Below are 20,325 nucleotides of genomic sequence, written 5' to 3'. Positions count from 1 at the left end.
ACCCGCCAGAAACCTCAAAGTCGTCCCCTCTGATGGTTGAGCCATGAGCTCACTTGCTGACCTGGGAGGGTCTTCTCAGCCGGGGACTGGCCCCCCTGTCATGTTAGCTGAGATGAGAAGGAACCAACCCGAGTTCTTCAGGGAGGAGGGTCCTAGGAAGGGCCAACAGGAATGTCTGGTGACTTCTCTATCTGCCCCAAGTTTCTGTCCTCAATCCCTCGTGAGACCGTAAGCTCCTTGAAGAACAGGCCATGTTTGCACGATGTGTGTGGCCCGTTATAAGCGCACGGCAGGTGCTCAATAAATGCGTAGCGAACAAATGAATGCACGCATGCGCGGCCTTCTCTTCTCCCCTTTGAAGGCCTTGGGTCAGTGAGAGAATAATATAAAATAATAATACAAACAATATAAGATTATATATAATAATATAAAATACAAAATATGTAAAACACCCGATGAGGAAGAGGCTCTGGGTAGCTCTGCGTTCCACGCTCCTTCCGTAGATTGTGCGAATACTCCGAGCACTTAGGGCCTTTCCACCTGCTGCTTCTGCTACCCGGATGCCCTTCCCAGAGGTACGGTGAGCACTCTTACTACCTTCACATCCTCGCCCTGCCACTGAGTCAGCGTGGAGGCCTTTCCTGCCCCCCCACCATAAAATAGCATTCCCTAACCCTCTAAGAATGTTTTTCAGCTAATATTCGACACATCCAAAGAGCCTATGTACAAATTCTGAGCATATGTATAAATTGGGAAGGCCCACTGATAAAATAAACCCCTGCGAGCCCACCCCTCAAGGGCTAACGCACAGCTGTTTCTGTTGCACCTGTCTCGGCTTTCCACCCTGAAGCCAGCCTGCTCCCTGACCCCCGCTCCGCTACGGTGGGTGTTCACCCCTTGCCCGTATTTACGGATTAGGTAGCATTTATCACCACCCGACTCATCTCTGTTTGTGTGTTACCTGCGTTTCTTCCCCCAAATCTAAGCTCCGAGAAGCCAAGGAAATTGCCTGGTTCTTTGGCGTAGCCACACAATAAGCTCTAAATACATATTTGCTGAGTAAGTGGACGAATGGATGAAAGTTGGCAGGGGGGGGGGAGATTTCTTATCCATGATAGCCATTTCAAGGGTAGGGGCAAAGAAGGAAGTCAACCTCGCCTGTTCTTTAAACCCTAAGCTTGAAACGGGTTGACAGAGCACCGACTTGGGGAGACAGACCCGGCTCAGCTCCCACTGGGCCCCTTTGTTGCTGTGTGACCCTGCCGAAGGACTCCTTCCTTTCTAGAATGGGGGAAATGATGGCAGCTGCTGACGGTGGGCCATGTGGCCAGCGCTCAAGTAGGAACAGCCAGTTTGTATAACTGAGTCCTTGCCTGGGATGATTTTCTCGTGCTGTGAAGGGGTGTTTGGGCAGCCTTGTGGCTCATCACTGCTGTGGTTCTCTTTGGGAGGGAGGACGGTTAGAAGTAAGAACTCTTGGGGCGCCTGGGTGGCTCAGCTGGTTAAGCCTCCGACTTTGGCTCTGGTCATGATCTTGCGGTTCGTGGGTTCGAGCCCCGCGTCGGGCTCCGTGCCGACAGCTCAGAGCCCGGAGCCCGCTTCGGATTCTGTGTCTCCCTCTCTCTCTGCCCCTCCCCTGCTCACGCTCTGTCTCTCTCTGTCTCCCAACAATAAATAAACATTAAAAAAAAAAAAGAAGTAAGAACTCTTTGGACAGGATCTGACCCTCCCTACCTCCCAGGCCTTCAGCCCCACCCCAACCCCTTCCCTGGCATCTTGGGGGTGATCTACATGACTTCTCACAGCTCCGGGGTGCCCCCTTGCCCCCAGGCACCTGTATTTATTCTGTATTCTTTCCCATGATACCTTCAGCTTCCAGGCCCCCTCCCACACACATACACCCAATGTCTGCTTGGTTCTCCCTTCTTCAACCTAATCTGGTGCCACTGGGAACAGCTTCTCGCTGTGCCCAGACTAGGTTAGGTGGCTCCAGCCCCTAACGCCAGTGTTGCTCTCCACCCCCCTGGTCTTTGTCTTCAGAAGACAGTCTCCTGAACCGCTTTTACCCCTGGTTATTTTTGTTGCCTTTTATGCATCATCGGAAGCCCCGAGACCTTCCTAGAGTAAAGCGAAGAATGAACTAACTGTCCGTGTTAGCTCTTTTCACCGGTATGGCAAAGAATCACGAACAGGGCGACGGCACGTAACCCAGATTTACTCACTTATGGTCTTAGAGGTCAGAAGTCTAAAACGGGCCCCTCTGGGGCTCAAATCAAGATATCAGGAGCACCGGGCCCCTTCTGGAAGCTCAGGGGGCCAACTGTGTGTTCTTTGTCACCTCCGGTTTCTAGAGGCCACCTGAAAACCTCAGCTTGTGGCCCCGAGCCACTCTGACCCCTGCTGACTATCCTCCCCATCTCCTTCTTATTCTGACCCTCCTGTGTATCTCTTCTAAGGTCCCGATTGATTATACTTAGGCCCCATCTGGAACATCCAGGATAATCTCCCCACCTCAAAATCTTCAATCACACCTGCACAGTCTCCCCTGCCACAAAAGGTCACATCTTCACAGGTCCCTCGGGTGCCAAGAGTCAGGGAGTGCACATCCCTGGCAGGCGTTATTCTGCCCGCCACATCATCCAACTGCCTACTCAGCTACTAAGTTATTTCCGATATGAACTTTGCACAGCACAGTAATCTGGGGTTCTCCCCAAGCAGCATAGTAATGGACTTTAAAGACCTTTTCATGGGGCGCCTGGGTGGCGCAGTCGGTTAAGCGTCCGACTTCAGCCAGGTCACGATCTCGCGGTCTGTGAGTTCGAGCCCCGCATCGGGCTCTGGGCTGATGGCTCCGAGCCTGGAGCCTGTTTCCGATTCTGTGTCTCCCTCGCTCTCTGCCCCTCCCCCGTTCATGCTCTGTCTCTCTCTGTCCCAAAAATAAATAAAAAACGTTGAAAAAAAAATTAAAAATAAATAAATAAATAAATAAATAAATAAAGACCTTTTCATAGGACCGGTGATCGAAAATGGGACGGAGAGGCACCTGGGTGGCTCAGCCCATTGTCAGACTTCAGCTCAGGCTGTGATCTCGTGGTTTGTGAGTTCGAGCCCCACGTCGGGCTCTCTGCTGTCACCACCGAGCCCACTTCAGAGCCTCTGTCCCCTCTCTCTGCCCCTCCCCTGCTTGTGCCCTCTCTCTGTCTCTCTCCAAAATAAACTTAAAATGTTTTTAAACGCAAGATGGAAATTTTACTTTTGAAATTTAGTCTCCCTGGGAACCTTGGAGAGTCATTTTTTGTTGTTGTTGAGAGAGAGAGAGAGAGAGAGAGAGAGAGAGCAGGGGAGAGGGAGAGAAAGAGAAACTCAAGCAGGACCCATGCTTAGTGCAGAACCCGACCCAGGGCTCGATCCCGTGACCTGCGTTCATGGCCTGAGCCGAAATCAAGAGTTGGGCGCTCAACCAACGGAGCCACCCAGGCGTCCCGGAGAGTAATTCTAAGTGAACTGAAGGAATCGGTCTTTCCTGAGTCCTTGTCTCACGGCTTCCCTCCCCTCTTCTTCTGTTTGTTTTACCAGAAGGTTCCTGGGGGCCCTCAAACAATCTCCCCCGCCCCCAAGATCAAAACCCGTGAGGGTTCCCAGGCATGCCCTGAAGCTGACACCTTTGCTGGCAATTTCGAAGCATCGCTGACACCCAGTTTTAATTAACCTGGTGAAGTGCCGTCTTGGCAGAGGCTAAGACCTTTTGAAACAAGTTCCTGACAATTCAGCTCCCAAGGTAAAGCCCAGCTTGCCTTTCTGGTTTGCCGTGTTTAAACCTCCTTTTGAGGACTCTGTGCAAGTCTGACCTTCAAGGGCACGGTCAGCCAGGGCGCTCGGAACAATTGGCCCTTCTCTCCAGTCTTGTGATTTTTTTTTTTTTCATATTAATGCTCCCGGGTCGCCCCTGGCAACCCTCCTTCCCTCCCCTGCCTAGACTTACTTGCTCTGTTGAATCCAGTCACTCCAATCGATCACGCAGATATTTCTGGATGTTGCAATCAGATTCCAGGCCCCAATGGGAGCATATCGCATTATGTATCATCTCTGTTCCTCCAGGGCTAATTCCAGGCTCTGCTGCCATGGAGAAATCTGAGGGTCCTTTCCAAAACCGAAACACTTAAGAACTCTCCGTTTCTCTTAGGAGATTGCGCGTTTCCAACAGAGACTGGTTTGAATTTCTTGCTTTGCTTCTTGGCCGTACCGTTTTTTGAAAGTTGCCTGGCCCGGGTAAATTTCAGTTTCTTTCCCCGGGGGTGGGGTGGGGACGCGTGCATGCACACACACGCACACATAGACGTGTGTGTGCAGCACGCCAGGGCACACGTCCATGATAGCAAGAGTGTGTGTTGTTTTTTTTTTGTTGTTAGTGTTCGTTTATTTTTGAGAGAGAGGGAGAGAGAGCGTGAGCCAGGGAAGGACAGAGTGAGAAGGGAACAGGATCTGAAGCGGGTTCTAGCCTGACAGCCGGGAACCTGATGTGGGGGCTCAAACTCACCAACCGTGAGACCCTGACCCGAGCCACAGTTGGAGGCTTAACCGACTGAGCCACCCAGGCGCCCCAAAGGTGTATTCTTGAAACCGGATATCTCCTACAAATCTTGAAGGACGTTCGGAGAAGCATGCGCAAGCAGGGAAAAAACTATACTCCAATAATTGGCTTATGCTACTCTTTACCAGCTGAGTATTAGGACTTAGCTTTGCTGGGCTTCAGTTTCCCCATCAGTAGAATGACCACGGTAATGTTACCTCCAGAGCCAGTTGGGAGTTTGACTTAATTCCTGCTCGGAAAGTGCTTTAAAGGGTACCTGGCACATAAGCCGTTGTTATCTTTATTATCACTCTACAAGACGGAGATCACCATTACCGATCAAAGGACTGGGTGGTAGAAGGAATTCAATAAACGTCGACCGTCATTATCATGGACGGTTGTTCTTTGCCTGTGCGGCTGGGCTAACGAGCATGGAAATTGATACAGAAGACGTACATTGGCTAAAGTGGTGGAAACGCTCAGAACAGACAAGAGGAGTAAGAGTCTCCATATGGGTGGAACCTAACTGGCACGAAGTGTCTCAGGACCGTGAGTGAGGAACCTCATCCATGCGTTGGAACCTCTGTGCTGCAGGAAGTAGGTGATACAAGTAGTTAAAGAAAAATCGAGCTGATACGAACGTTTTACCTTTTAGCTCATCGCAAGCTAGCAGCGCTCTTTGTTGGTCAATATTTACCTCCTGAATTGAGAAATGAGAGTCAATACTTACTTCCTATTGTTAGTACATCTATTTTCTGTACACTACACGTAAGCGGCCTATACACACAGGCACCGATACATTAATAGCTATTTCAATAGAAAATCAACAATAATCATTTATTTTTAATGGCCATCACCACTGAAACACCAACAGTGCAATATACTCAAGACAAAGAGGAACACTTAGCGTGATAGATGTCTGTGGATAATTGATTTAGGTTAACAACTTCCTTTCCTAATGGTGCTAATTGCGTTAATCAACGGGCTGATTTCATCAGAGGCTTTCAGAGGCCCATCCTGGAGGTTGCCAGCTCTTTCTCTGGTTGATGAGTTAGTTCCCCAGGTGCAGACACCCATGCTTGATTTATCATCATCAGCAGAACTGTTTTAGTGAACACTTGCTGTCCAACCCGTTAACCCATTCAGCAGCCCGAGGCCCTGCCGTAACTACTGGGCCCAGCTAATTGGGTGGTTGAGATCTGGTGCAGTGGAGGGTTGGCAACTGGTGCCGGTGGTGTTGTTTTGGACTTCCCAGAGTTCTTTTCCCCGGAAAAGAGCCCCTCCCTTACGCATGTGGTCGCTCACTCATCATTCTGTGTGGTTCTGGTGCACGGTTGATGCTACCCCAGTAGTCACTCTCTGGGGAGTTTCAATCTTGAGAGGCAGGACTCAAGGACTGGGAGAAAAATATACTTAGGACACGTTAATTTCAGCGGGGGTGTCTAGACAAAGCTATTGACCTAGTAGGTACCTGCTGTCAAAGCCCCCAGGAAATTCCTGGTTCCTGAACATTCCCTTCAGTCCTCTTACATTCTCCCATATTCTTTCTTTTTTTTTTCTTTCAATATATGAAGTTTATTGTCAAACTGGTTTCTCTCCCATATTCTTTCAACGGAACCTTCGTTGGCTTATGTTACCCAGACTCAGCTTCTGTTGCTTGCAGTCAACTAGTCTTACCTAGTCCAGTTGTGCAACTGGCTCACCGGCCATCCAATCGGTTGATAGTGGCTACATGGCATGTTGTGTCAGGAAAGACTCAGAGGGTTCATCCAAGAACTGTAGAAATAGTCTAGCACTCAATTATCAATATCTGCAGGGAGTAAGTTAGGGGCAATGGAGAGGGGGTAGAATATTACTGGTGTCAAATATATGCCAAGGGCCTAAAGACACAGAGCACAGTGTTTAAGGGACTGGGACTGTGTCATTGTTCTATTTGGGGTGTAGATACGAGACATCCGAGCAGTGAATAAACGCCTGAATTCACAGAAGAACGGGTAAGTTGCTGTCTCAAGGTAGAAGAACGGGTAAGTTGCTGTCTCAAGGTAAAACAGCCGGTTCTAGAATATTCCACCAATTAGAGTCTGCGACCATTGCCATCATTTTCTTGATTTAGTTCTTCGAAGTTCTCTCTCTACTAGGCACCTCTCTGAACTTGGAGTCTCATTTTCCCTTCACTCGGTTTTCCATCGCAGGTAAAACCACGTGATCAAATGCTCTTCCCCTTCATCCCCCGACTGCTGTATTTAAGCCAACATTCCCACTTGACATCTGCCCTATATTTTTCTTTAAGCAGATCATTTTGAAAGTATTTACTTCTAGGGGCGCCTGGGTGGCGCCGTCGGTTAAGCGTCCGACTTCAGCCAGGTCACGATCTCACGGTCCGGGAGTTCGAGCCCCGCGTCGGGCTCTGGGCTGATGGCTCAGAGCCTGGAGCCTGTTTCCGATTCTGTGTCTCCCTCTCTCTCTGCCCCTCCCCCGTTCATGCTCTGTCTCTCTCTGTCCCAAAAATAAATAAAAAAACTTTGAAAAAAAAAAAAAGAAAGTATTTACTTCTAGCTGATTCCTTTTGCCCCTTCCTAATAAGTGTCGCTGTCGTTCCTACTGTGATAACCCATTTCAGACCTCTTTCTGCAGCAGAGGCAGAAAGGATTTTACAAAACAACCTCCTGAGAGCTTCATTGGCCTAATTCTTGGTGGGATGCTTGTTTAACAAATTTTAATCCCGATCCAGGAGGCGTTCTGTATTTGCACCGGATACACATAGTATCCATCTGTTATTTTTATTAATCCCCTTTTCGTGACGACGGCTTATGTTTACTTCTGTGGCATCCCTTGCCAACCACTGTGCTGACCACTTTACGTGCATTTTTCTCACCGGAACGTCCCCCAAACCTAAGAGGGTTTTGAAAGAAATGCTGTTCCGCCCCGTCTCCCGCGAGGAAACTGAGGCACGGAGCCGTGCAGCCAGCCTCCTGCTAACAGTGGACCCAGCTGCCATTTGGACCCTGGGTTCCTGGACGCCCTGCCGTCTTCGAGCACCACTCATTTTCAAAAAGAGAAAGAAGAAAATAAAAATCATTGGTAACTCAACCGTCTCTGGGGTAGGTGGAAGATTGCTTATTTTATGGAGTTAAGAATAACCACGGCTGGCAATTATTGGGTGCCGGGCACTATGCAAATACTTCTTAGCATCACCTCACTGGATCCAGACAGTGACCGTCCGATGAAGGTGTTACTTTTTTTCCTTCATTTTACGTTTATAGAGGCAGATACTTCAAGTCTTCTAAGGGGCCCCCAGAACTAATGCTCTGACCGGAGACCAGATTTCGGGTGCAAGGGGTTTATTTGGGAGGGGATCTCGAGCGCTGGGTGGGGAGCGGGGAAGGCAGAAGAGTAGGGAAGAAAGCTGGTCGCCTCTGGGGACCACAGGGGTTTCATCCCACCGAGGGCTGAGAGGTAGCCTGGAGGCCACACCACGGATAAGGGGCCACCTCTCAGTCAATGGTTAGGGCCACTGTGGGGGGCCCATAATTCAGGCCACTTTGTGTCTGAGTCCAGACAGAGCCCTCAGGCTGAGTCTGGGCGCTTAGGGGTAGAAATCTGACTGTTTGAGATGGCAAAGGCTAAGGAAAGGTGGGGAAGGCTTATGACATCTGCCATTCAGAGTGGTTCGCTTCCTTGTTCAAGGTCACACAGCTACCACCTGCAGGTTAAAAAGCCAACTCCTTGATTGCTTAAGTAATCCTAGAGAACAGTCGAGGACTTCCTCTCCCCTCACTTTACTTGCTTTTCTAACCGTTGTCTCCCCTCCACCCTGCCCCAGTCACATCTGTGGTCCCCATCAGCTCTGGGGGTCCATGATGACCCAGCTTCCCGGAGGGAGGTCCTAAGACACATTTTTCTTGTACAGCTTAAGGGACTTGGCGGGGACACGGGTTCCTCCGGACTTCTGATTCAAAAATGATCACGACTCTTTTCCTCTCTTCTATAGAAGGCTAGTCCATTGCTATTAGTAAGAGTATTGATTTTTAAAAATGAGCCTGTTCCTGAACCTATATAACAGCTATCGAACGTTCCGTGTTTAAATATTTACTCTGCACAATCCCAGCCTGTTGGTCCTTCCTCGTTTCTGACGTTGGGTGGGTTGTCCCTCCTCAGGACTTCTCTCTCTCTCTCTGCGGCTCCCTGAACGGAAGACTTTAAACATGACAATATTAAGTGGCGTGTGTAGGGAGCTGGGTGTTCAGCATAACTGAGATTTAACGTGGAATCTTGGCCCCCGGCATACCCCAACTCTTGTGTGGGTAACCTTGGGACCCTGTGTCACCCATGGTGGCCATTCGTTCATGGCGCCCGGGCCAGCGTCGAGAAGGCCAGTGTAGGGAAAGCAGTCGTGTGTTTCCTTGGTTTGTCCTATGTTCCATCATTTTAAACACTTCTTCCTATCCAGGCTTGAAGAGGTGGGACAGTTTCCGAAAAATTTTGGGGAAAAGTCACAGATTCCTTCAACCATGTGATAGAAGGTGGTGAGCTTTCTCCTGTGACCACATCCCTTTTCCTTCGGTGTCAGGCCTGGGTATTCTTGGGGATCCAGGTCAAGAACTCAGGGAAGCTATTTCTGGAAGCTTTGCCATTTTGTTTACCAAACTTCTAATAGAAAATTATTTTTTAATTTCCCCTTTGTTTGTCATAGGGGGTATGGTCGGAGTCGCAAAAGATGAGTTCACAAATAAAGTGTAGTTAAGTGAAGGTTCTTATATTTGAGTTGGAATGAGGCCCTGATTTTAGAATGAAGCTTCTTTGTATGAGGATAATTGGGTTTTTTTTAATTTTTTTTAATTTTTATTTATTTTTGAGATAGAGAAAGAGCGTGAACGGGGGAGGGTCAGAGAGAGAGGGAGACACAGAATCTGAAACGGGCTCCAGACTCTGAGCTGTCAGCACAGAGCCCGACGCGGGGCTCGAACTCACCGACCGTGAGATTGTGACCTGAGCTGAAGTCGGACGCTCAAGCGACTGAGCCACCCAGGCGCCCCTGCTACTCAACTATTTCTAAGTTCACTTCACATGGACAGTAAAAATCCCCCTGTCCATTTGCAAGAAAACAGCCTTACTTTATACTCATAGCACAGAACACCCAGCGATTCTAACTCCGTTGTTCTTTTATTGAAGATTTCTTTAAAAAAGGAAGCATTGATCTCTAGCAACAGGTAAGCCTTGCTCTGATACGCTAATCACCATAACCCCTGCCAAGCCCAGCGCTTTGGTTTACGGGGAACTGACTTTATTGATGGGAAGGCAGTTTGACATCTGAGATCCTGATTTGTGTTTAACTGTAAAATTAAAAAAATGTTTATGGGGCGCCTGGGTGGCTCAGTCGGTAAGCGTCCGACTTCAGCTCAGGTCATGACCTCACAGTGCATGAGTCCGAGCCCCGCGTCGGGCTCTGTGCTGACAGCTCGGAGCCTGGAGCCTGCTTCATATTCTGTGTCTCCCTCTCTCTCTCTGCCCCTCCCAGCTTGCTCTCTGTCTCTCTCTCAAAAATTAAATAAAAAACAACAAAAATTAAAAAAAAGTTTAATGTTTTTCTCTTTCTGATGCAATATATCGTATATGTAAATCGTGGAAATCTTATTAAATGGTATGCCCATGATATTTCATTTTATAACATTTCAATATTTCAGCTTTTGTTTATTAAACATTTATAATATATTCTTTACTTATTTATTTCTTTTAATTCTTATGAGGTAGGTATTGCCATAAGCCCCATTGTTCAGAAGAGGAAAAATCAACATGGACAGAAAATACCAATTTTCCCAAAGCAAGTCAAGTAGAAAGTGGGGAAGTCAGGATTTGATCAAAAAGTCTCTGACAAACAGACGTCATTTGTTGAACCACCGTGCTACGACCATGACCCAGAAGCACGTTCTGCTGGCATTTTAGTGTATTTCTTAGTTTTGATTATTTTTTAAAAACTTATTTAAAGTAAAATTTTATTTTGTATTCTGCCTTTTCCCCTAACATTTGAAGCATCTTTTGCGTGTCAGTAGAATCTTTTTATAGCTCCTTAATTGCTATTTGATTGTTACTTAAACCACTCATTCTCTCGTTAAAGGACTTTTCTTGTATTTTCAGTAACGCTGTAAGGGACATCTTTAAACAGGAATATGTGTGTAGACTGATTTTGAAAATCAGATTGTGATTTTGAGTTCCTTCCTTCCTTCCTTCTTCCTTCCTTCCTTCCTTCCTTCCTTTTCTTTCTTTCTTTCTTTCTTTCTTTCTTTCTTTCTCTCTCTCTATTTCTTTCTTCCTTTCTTAATCTTTTTGGCAAGTCTTAGGGAAGTAAATATATTTTTCAGGTCAAGATGAGTGAATTTAACCATACCTCTATCCTAAAGCAATTTCTCAAAGCTGGTCCCTTAAAGACACTTGACTTACCCTCTTTTCTCTGCCTAAGTGGGTTTTCGTTTCCTTTTCAACAACTCAAATCATATTTCTAAAACATCCGAAGTGTGGGGCGATCTCATACCGTCTACCTGTGCAGAGAGCCGATGAGTAGATTATCCTAAGAAGCGGAAAGCCTAAACATATTTGATGGTTGGCTTTGGAATGCGCTATGCAAATCGGAATAGAAGTTTTACCTTGTGAGTTGGTGTTAGCTAATAATGAAATGATTTCTCATTCTCCAAGTATTTGCTGACTCCAAATGGGTGAAGGATCAGAGAGAGATTTGCTGTGTTGCGAAAGCAAGCCCGTGTGAGGATCCGTTTAAAACCCCACCTGTCCTAGGCTGCCATCACAGAGTTTGCTAAGGTATATTTTGGTTTCCTGTCCACTTATCCTTATCCTCCACTGGGTCAGGAATCTCAGGACCCATGAATATACATCTGGGACACTGTAGGATCCCCAGGGCCTGACAATAATGTTTGGCATTTGGTGGGCATTCAGAAAGTTGTATTGAAAGGAAGCAAAGAATTAGGAAAACCAACTATAGACAGTCTTGTAAATAGACACTTGGGAAATGACTCTGTTTGGAGACATCCCTGTATGCCAGATGCCTTTTTTTTTTTTAATGTGTATTTATTTTGAGAGAGACAGAGGGAGCACAAGCGGGAAAGGGGGAGAGAGAGAAAGAGACAGAGAGGGGATCTCAAGCAGTCTCCATGTTCAGCACGGATACTGACCTGGGGCTTGATCCCATGACCCTGAGATCATGACCTGAGCTGAGATCAAGAGTCCGACACTTAAATAGACTGAGTCAAGCTGGCGCCCAAGCCTGGATGCCTTTTGAACTCATTTTTCAAGTGTCACAAGGGAGGGCTTTTTAGAACCACAGGACTTATGGGAAATGACTCTGCGGGTGGCCCCTGAGGTCAGGGTGACAACCTTTGACTGACAAGGCTGAGGTGGGCCCAATCACGCTTTGGGGTCACTCTACTCCATACATGAATTCTAGGCCCTCTGGGACACGGTGGCCAGTCCAGCCTGTTGAAAACGAGACCCCCCCCCCAACCTGGCCGTAAGGGTGAGCTGGGCACAGCGGATGGGACAAACACTCTCCTGCCCCTTCTCCAACTGTTGGCTTTTTCCTTCTCCGAGACGCCTGCCACCATAGACCATACGGGATGGTCTGGGTTTCCCCCTTCACCTGCTAGGAGGGGACACTCTGGGGGGTTTCCTGCTGCCGTGATCGCATCACGCTGTGCTCCCTGTGCCGCTGTGGCCTGTCCTCACCTCCCAGCTTGCCTGTACCCTCACAGGCTGCGGAGGCCAAGAATTAATTTATGGCTCTGTGAAATGTGCTGGGTCTTATCAAGGGATTACAGGCTAATACTCTCATGCCTCACCTCCCTTACCTTTGGTCCTGGAAGCTGTGTTTACCGTGCGGGTTTGAACTTGAGGGAGGGGGCTAAGTGAGGAAAAAGGCAATTAAAGGCTCCCAGTTGCCTGCTGACCTGTTTGAAGCAGGTAAGACTTGCCCAGGTGTGGACACAGGGGCCCTTCACCCACAGCCCTATCTCTGCAGGGAGATAAATTCACAGTTCATAAAGATAAGGCCCCGGAGAAATGCCATGAGCTGGGACCGCATTGGCCGCCCAGCCGATCAAAGCCGATCGTGACTAATTCTCTCAGGGGGAAATATTGAGGGTCAGAGGAGGCTGGTGTCACGGGACCGGCGAGGAAGAGCCACCCTGGGTAGAAATGGCTTTGAACCTTGCCTCTGACGCTTAACAGCCGCGGGATCTCTGGCAGGCGTCTTCACTTCTCGAAGCCTCAACCTCCTGAACCTCCGTTTCCTCTCTCCGAGGGCTCTTTGGGGAACGGACTATAATAATGTATGGAAAGCAACCGACATCGTGCCCCGCACGGTGTTCCACAAGCGGGAATCGCCTCCTTCCCTATTCTTTCCTTAGAACCTCACCTTTGAAGGTGAATAGATTGGGTGTGTTTGTATTCCTTCGTTCCTTCCTCGGATGGATCGAACCCTTACTAAGTGCCAGAATCCAGGCCGGGCGGAAAAAGATTAGATAAAAGAGCTTCCCTGACGGAACCGCGTCCAAAGAGGGAAAGAAACGTCAACAAGGCCGATAGCTGACACGTACTGAACGCTTATGACGGGTACGGCCCGTCTCATATTTGCTCCTGGAATCCTCGTGACCACTCTTCAGTGGTGGACACCATTAGGGTCCCATCATCTGGATGGGGAAACAGAGGCACAGGCTCCTTGAGTGACGGCCCCCCAAACGCCACAGCTAGTGTCCCAGTGGAAACTGACACGCTGACTCTTGCGTGGCGGACGAGAGCGTCCTCGTGACCCGGCTGCCTTTGGAGATGTACCCATCGGGGGGCCGCTGGCAGATGCTGTGCCTTTGGGTGTCTGCAACCCTCGCTGATCCAAAGGGCCTGGGGCCGTGGACCAGCCGCGCTGACGTTGCCTGGCGTCTGGTCGGAGCTACAGAATCTGCAACCCCACCCTGGATTTGCTGCATCAGTCTTACTCGACACGGCCCCCGGGGAGTCCGTGGGCCCATCGGAGCCCGAGACGCGTTTGTCATATGCGCAAACGATCCTTTCAACGGCATAATGAAAATAGTGACTGGAGGGAACCCCGGTGAACCTAACCCCGTGAGGGCCATTATGGAACTTGGAAGTAATTGGGTCGTGGGGGGAACCTCCAGGAAAGAAGTCTCACCACCTCCTCACGGGTGCGACCCTCATTTCTCTGACGTGCCCCAGGACTCTGCGGTGTCTTCCCTGAAGTGGCCAGTGGGCCTCAAACCCTCCTTGGCATAGACCCTCCCGAGACGCCTCTCGAGCAGGGTGGTCCAGGGCCCAAATCACAGCAATGCCCTTTCCACTGGTGTGGGGGCAGGGCCTAGGACTCTGCCGATTTAATTAGCACCCCTGCGTGATTCTGATGCCAAGGGCTTGAGAAACACGGACCTAGAGCCCCGTTCCTTCCTGGTGCGTGCCCGAGTAGAGCTGTTGCCCTGCGGAACATATTCTGTCGGGGGGATAGGTAGGATTGGGGTCCGTTCCTGGTCCGCCTCATTTTTTCTCCCCTCACGGAAGCACGCTGAATGCAATTGAGAGTAATGTTATTGCAAGATAACCATAGATCGGATCCTTTCAGAACATTTCATAAAGGATCGCTCAGTTCCGTCCAAACCCCTCCGGTGGCTTCCCATCCACTTACCCTAAAATCCCACTCCTTACTGTGGCCTGTAAGACCTTGTGTGATCTGTCCCTGGCTCCCTCTTTGACCCCACGCTCTATCGGCCTCTCTGGGTTCTGTCACTGTCAGCCTAACCGACCCCTTTGCTATTCCTCGGACCCACCCAGCCAACTCCTACCCTAGGGTATCCATAGGATCTCCCCCAGGTGTTCATAGGCCCGTCTTGGTTCAAATGTCACCTCCTCCCAAGCCATCGCTGACCTTCTCTTTATTGTCTATCAGCAATGATGGATGTCATTTGATTGTTCGTTCGCCTTGTTACCGCGCGTCCCTCCATTGGGCTGTCATTTCCACTCACTTCTGCATCTGGATCATTCTCAGGTGCAACCCCCAAGGCTGGGAGGAGAGCCCTGCACGTAGGAGCTCTGCGCTGAGTATTTGTTGGATGAATGAATACATGCACGGACCTCGAGCATGATTCTGCGAGGGGAGCGCACATGCCTTTGGGGGCCGGGAGGGGAGAGGAGCCCAGCCTCACCCCGTTTCGTCTCCAGCTGCGGCGTGAACATCTGAGCACAAGCATCTGAGCATCGGGGTGATGCACGTCTACTCTCCTAACGCGCTGGAGATGAGAATTTCCCAAACGGAGCTGTCTGCTGGGCGGCACGGCACGGCTGCTTCAGGCTCCGGGGAGAATCTGGTTCCTTGCCTTTTCCAGCCGTAGAGGCTGCACACACTCCTTGGCTCACGGCCCCTTCCGTTCTCCGAAGCCAGCAAAGGCATCACTCAGAGCCTTATCAGCACATCTTCTCCGACTCCAGACTCTTCCTGCTGCCCTCCTCTTGTAAGGCTCTTGTGATTGGATCGGACCCACCCGCATCATCCAAGATAGTCTCCCCATCTGGAGGCCTTGGATCACATCTACACGCTCCCTTTTGCCCAGTAAGGTAACACGTGCACAGTTTCCGGGAGTTCTAGGCATCAGGACGTGGGCATCTTTTAAAAATTTTTCTGAACGTTTATTTACGTTTCGAGAGACAGAGCGTGAGCGGGGGAGGGACAGGAAGAGAGAGAGGGAGGCACAGAATCCGAAGCGGGCTCCGGGCCCCGAGCTGTCGGCACAGAGCCCGACGCGGGGCTCGAACCCACGAACCGTGAGATCAGGACCTGAGCCGAAGCGGACGCTTCGCTGACTGAGTCACCCGGGCGCCCCCCTGAGGATGTGGACCTCTTTTCGGGGAGCCATTATTCCGACCACTGGCCGGGTCTTACTGGCCAAAAAAGTAAGAGACAAACAAATAGATGACTCAAGTTGTTCTGGAAGCTGGCGTCTGTTGTCTAGATCTGCTATTGCTCACCCTGGGGTTTTCCTCCGCTCCACCTCCTGCAAGATGTCTTCTCCCTCCTGTGCCGCCTTTCTTGGTACTTTGGATTCTCAGGCAGTTCCTGCTGGACCCAGATTCGTTTTTATCATCAATTGTTTTTCCTGAGGACAGGGATACCCTGCCTCGAGGCTGTTGGTCTTAATCATTGTCCAGTTTTGATCTGTCACCCAACACTGGTAGGTCCTACAAGTGCCATAGGGTGCTTAATCTGTACTTCTGTTTTGTTTTGTTTTTTAACGTTTTTTCATTGTTGAGACAGAGAGAGACAGAGCATGAACGGGGGAGGGGCAGAGAGAGAGGGAGACACAGAATCGGAAGCAGGCTCCAGGCTCTGAGCCGTCAGCCCAGAGCCCGACGCGGGGCTCGAACTCACGGACCGCGAGATCGTGACCTGAGCTGAAGTCGGCCGCTCAACCGACTGAGCCACCCAGGTGCCCCGATCTGTATTTCTGAAAGAGCCCAAATGATGTCTTCCCCCCCCCCCCCCCGGGGAAGTTTTGTTTGTGTAACTTTGGCATACCCACTCGTCGGAGACATGTAAAAACTTGGAGGAGAATCACCAAACCAGACCAGGGGCTTGGAACATCAGAGAATAAACACAAAATCAATTTAGGGCACCTGGTGGCTCAGTCGGTGAAGCGTCCGACTTCGGCTCAGGTCCTGATCTCACGGTTCGGGAGTTCGAGCCCCGCGTTGGGCTCTGTGCTGACAGCTCGGGGCCTGGAGCCTGCTTCCGATTCTGTGTCTCCCTTTCTTTCTGCCCCTTCCCCACTTGCTCTCTCTCTCTCTCAAAAATAAATAAACATTAAAAAAATTTTGATAGAAAAATTAAATAAAAACCCACACAAAATCAACTCATCATAGCCACTGCCTGAATAGATTGTTCCTTTTGTCCCCAGCTCATAAGGTGGAGCCCAGGAGGGAACAGGAAGTGGATTGAGAAAATACACCCAGCTCAGGGGGCCTGTGAATGGCACCCCCCGATGCCAGGGAGCATCAAGTTGGCTTATGAGAGACGTCTCAGTGGAAACCGTTTTCTGTGAAGTCCAGTGGGGCAGGCTGCCGTCCTGACTGGGCACTGGCACTCAAAGCTGGCGCTCAATACCCCACGGTTCTAAAGTTCTAGAACCTTCCCTAGCTCAGGCGGAGGCTTCGGAAAGGCCAGGTGGGATTCGTGGAGAAGGGGTTAATCCTTACTGCTCTCAGGTCATCTCTCCTCAGATCTTTTTGTAACTCGTGAGATACCTGGCTCCTGAGGACGGTGTCACGGAGGGTGTGGTGCCTGTCTCCGGGCGTCCTGTCTCTTGCTCATGGTGCTATTATGCTCTGATTGGTATTAATAATTGATTTATACAGCACCTTTTACAATCCTGCAAGCGCTCGCGACAATTGGCCCCTGTGTGGACACACGCATCACTTCGCTTCACCCTCAGATGATAAGCTGCCACCTCATGGGGTGGGGGTGGCAGCAGGCGCCAGTCACCTCCGTGGCACCAAGGACTCGACAAGGAGACAGTTTGATGCAGGAAGTAAGGCAGTGTCTTATCTCCTCTGACCGGGGTGGGGGGAATGGGTGGAGGTGATTCTGAGCCTGTTAGTGATTAGTGGGAGGATTCCACCCCCAAGAAGCCCAGGTGAGGGAAGCGTCTTTTGGCCACGGGATAGGGTCAATTTCCCCCAGTTACCCCATTACATAGATGAGGAGAAAACCCGAGGTGCCGATGGGACAAAAGAATGCCATGGCAGAGATGGAGAAGAGCCAAGGCTGGGACCGCGTGCCTTGTTTTCCTCTGCCAAGGCCCAGGGGAAGGTGGAGGTGGCCATCCAAGGCTCGGGTCATTGGCCGCCATATTTTGTGGAGCTTGAGATGCTCATGTTAGCGTTTGGAGGAAGCTGAGGTCTTGCAGGGCCTCTGTGCCTGATCGTTTTGCTATAATTCTGCCCGTGGGACTTCACTTAAGATCTTCGAGTCCTCGTATTTTTGAGAGTCTCTGCGTCATGTATTTGAAGAACACGGGTTCTGGAATAAGTGCATTTTCTGGTGGTCCCTAGGAATACAGGTGCTAAGACTTACTTCCTGGGTGACGGTAGGGATGTCGAAGAACCTCTGGGAATGTCAGTTTTCATGTCTGGGGAATGGGGACATGGAGAGTCCCCATTTCCCAGGGGTGAAACACAGTGTGTGAAACACGGCAAGTGCTCTGTAAAGATAACCTATTGATTATTTTATCTTCATGTTGGTCATCCACGTGTTATCATCTTTGTCAAACAGCAGTGCTCTCCTAGGAGAAATGAAGCATCTTGGTAGATCAAAAAGGAACTCGGTTTCCCAGAAAGGAGGCATGAGACACGCAGAGAGAGTTCTATGGTTGTTTAGATCCTGGTGCCATGCACTCCGGGTGGTCAGTCGGGAGGGCTTGGAATCATCCAGGAGCAAAGGCCAAGCATAAGAATGAGTCAGAGCTCTTGGGTGGCCAAGCAGAAAAACCAAGAATAAAGTAAGTCAGGCAATGGGGTGTGGATTGAGATGAGACAGGAACTAAGACTCGTCTAGAAACGTCTAGATCGGGATTTTCAAGGCTGTTCTACCCTATACCAGTCCACTGGTTCACCCTCCCTGAGCAAAGGACACCATGGCCAAGTAAGTGGGGAGCATGTTCTTCCTCCCTCTGGGGGCGCCACCAAGTTTATCTGCATCATAAAAGCTCTGAGAAGTCCTGCGGTGAAGAAGTCCATTGAATTTCCAGGAGGAAATTCCAGTATTCCCTAAACCTATTTAACTCTTGAACCCCTCCTTTTATCTGATCTGATTTCATAAAATAATACATCCTTTCTCTGAAAATACTTAGGGAGAGAGATTGAGTTTAACCAAGAGAATTTGGAAGAACTCTGCTCCCCAAGGTTGGAAAAAAAAAAAGAAGAAGATTTTGTGTCTAATCTCTGTTGTTCATAATGCGTCCTACTTGAATGTCATTTAAAAAAACAAAACAAAACAAAACAAGAGAAAACAAAACAAAACTTGTGTATTGTGCCCGGAAATGTTGGTGTGAGATTTTTGTAGCTGTTTTAAATGGCTGACTTAAAGGCTCAGGAATGAAAACTACTTGGGTTCCCATTAGGGGCGAGTGTCAGTGCTGTTCGTGACGACATCTCTACAGCGGTGACAACGGTCAGTCACGGCAGCCGTTTACGGCGTCCCGTCTGTATTCTCTTCCCCCACACTCCGTAGGGGGGCATACACGATCTATTCAGTCCTCTAAAGAGGAAACTGAGGCTCAGAAGGGTTGGTAGTTTTCCCAAAGTCATGGCTCTAGAAAGTAGCAAAGCCCACATTTGAATCCAGGATCAACGTTCCCGGGCAATCGCGTCGTCACCCCTCGTGGACGTGCTGATCTGTTTTTCCCGTTTACTTTCCAAATCCTCCCGAGTGACTCAGGGCTCACACGTACTGTCAGGAGCCAGGACTGCCCCGCATAATTGGAAGCTGAGGCTCACATCCTGAAAAAGTCGTGCCAGCCCTCCTGCCCGGCAGCCTGCGGAAAGGCGCTCCGTGGCTCAGGCACGGCCAGGGATGGATGGAAGCGGATGTCACGCCCCTGCTCCGTCCCGTGGACCTTGTCCACTGCGCGCCAGACCCAGCTGTGTGTTGTCCAGGGGTGGCTTTCGTCTTCAGAGGTTCACGCTTGTGCACACGCACGGAAATTTCCACGTGCATGCACGGGCTCCCTTGTGCGCGCAGGTCCGGGCTGGACACGGCTCTTCCGCTTTGCCCGGGACTGTCCTCGTCTTAGCGCTGGATGTTCCACATCCTGGGAAATCCCCCGGGGCCCGTGGACCCAGAATAGTTGATTCCTTTTGAGGAATCCACCTAAAAAGTTCTTCTTGCCCGTGTAGAGATGGACAGGTAAGACTTGTCTCGTGGCGAGGGGCTTCAAAAACAACTGGAGCAACAGGAAAATGCCGTACAAGGGAGCAAGGCCATTTTTGGTTATTGGAAAACACAACAGATGGGGCGCCTGGGTGACTCAGTCCGTTAAGCGTCTGACTCTTGATTTCAGCTCAGGTCGTGATCTCCCGGTTCCTGAGATCGAGCCCCGAGTTGGGCTCTGTGCTGATGGGGTCGACCCTGTTTGGGATTCTCTCTCTCTCTCCCTCTCTCTCTCTTTGCCCTTCTCCCACTCATGTGTGCGCATGCTCTCTCTCTCTCTCTTTCTCAAAATACATAAACTTAAAGAAAAAACAACAGAAATAGCTCTCAGTAGAAAAAAATAGAACTCAAAGCCTTTTGTATTAAGTCCGACACTTTACTAATTGAAAAAAGTGCTTTTAAAAGAATACCCTTCTACTCCACCATCGCTCCCTAGATTAATCATAATAAAAACAGCTATCACCTGAGAGGCTTTTCCAGGCTCCTTGCTGGGCCCCTGGCATAGAACGCTTCCCTGAACTTGCACTACAAGCCCACGAGGCAGGGGCCACTTTTGCGCACAGTCTGACAAACGAGGAAACTAAGACCCGGCCGAGTTATGTCGCGTGCCCCAGGTTACAGGTAGCAGGTGCCAGCTGCAAGCAGGTTGGACCCGGGTGACGTGTGAGCGGGCCCCCCAGGCCCCGCCTACTTGGCCATCCTGTTCCCCGTGCTGGTGATGAGTGCTTTGAGAAACGGACACCTTTAGGTCCCGCTTGTGCCAGAG

This window comes from Felis catus, chromosome D3, assembly GCF_018350175.1.
Source record: "Felis catus isolate Fca126 chromosome D3, F.catus_Fca126_mat1.0, whole genome shotgun sequence".
In the NCBI taxonomy this organism is placed as follows: Eukaryota; Metazoa; Chordata; class Mammalia; order Carnivora; family Felidae; genus Felis; species Felis catus.
Note: the sequence above shows the minus strand (reverse complement) of the source record.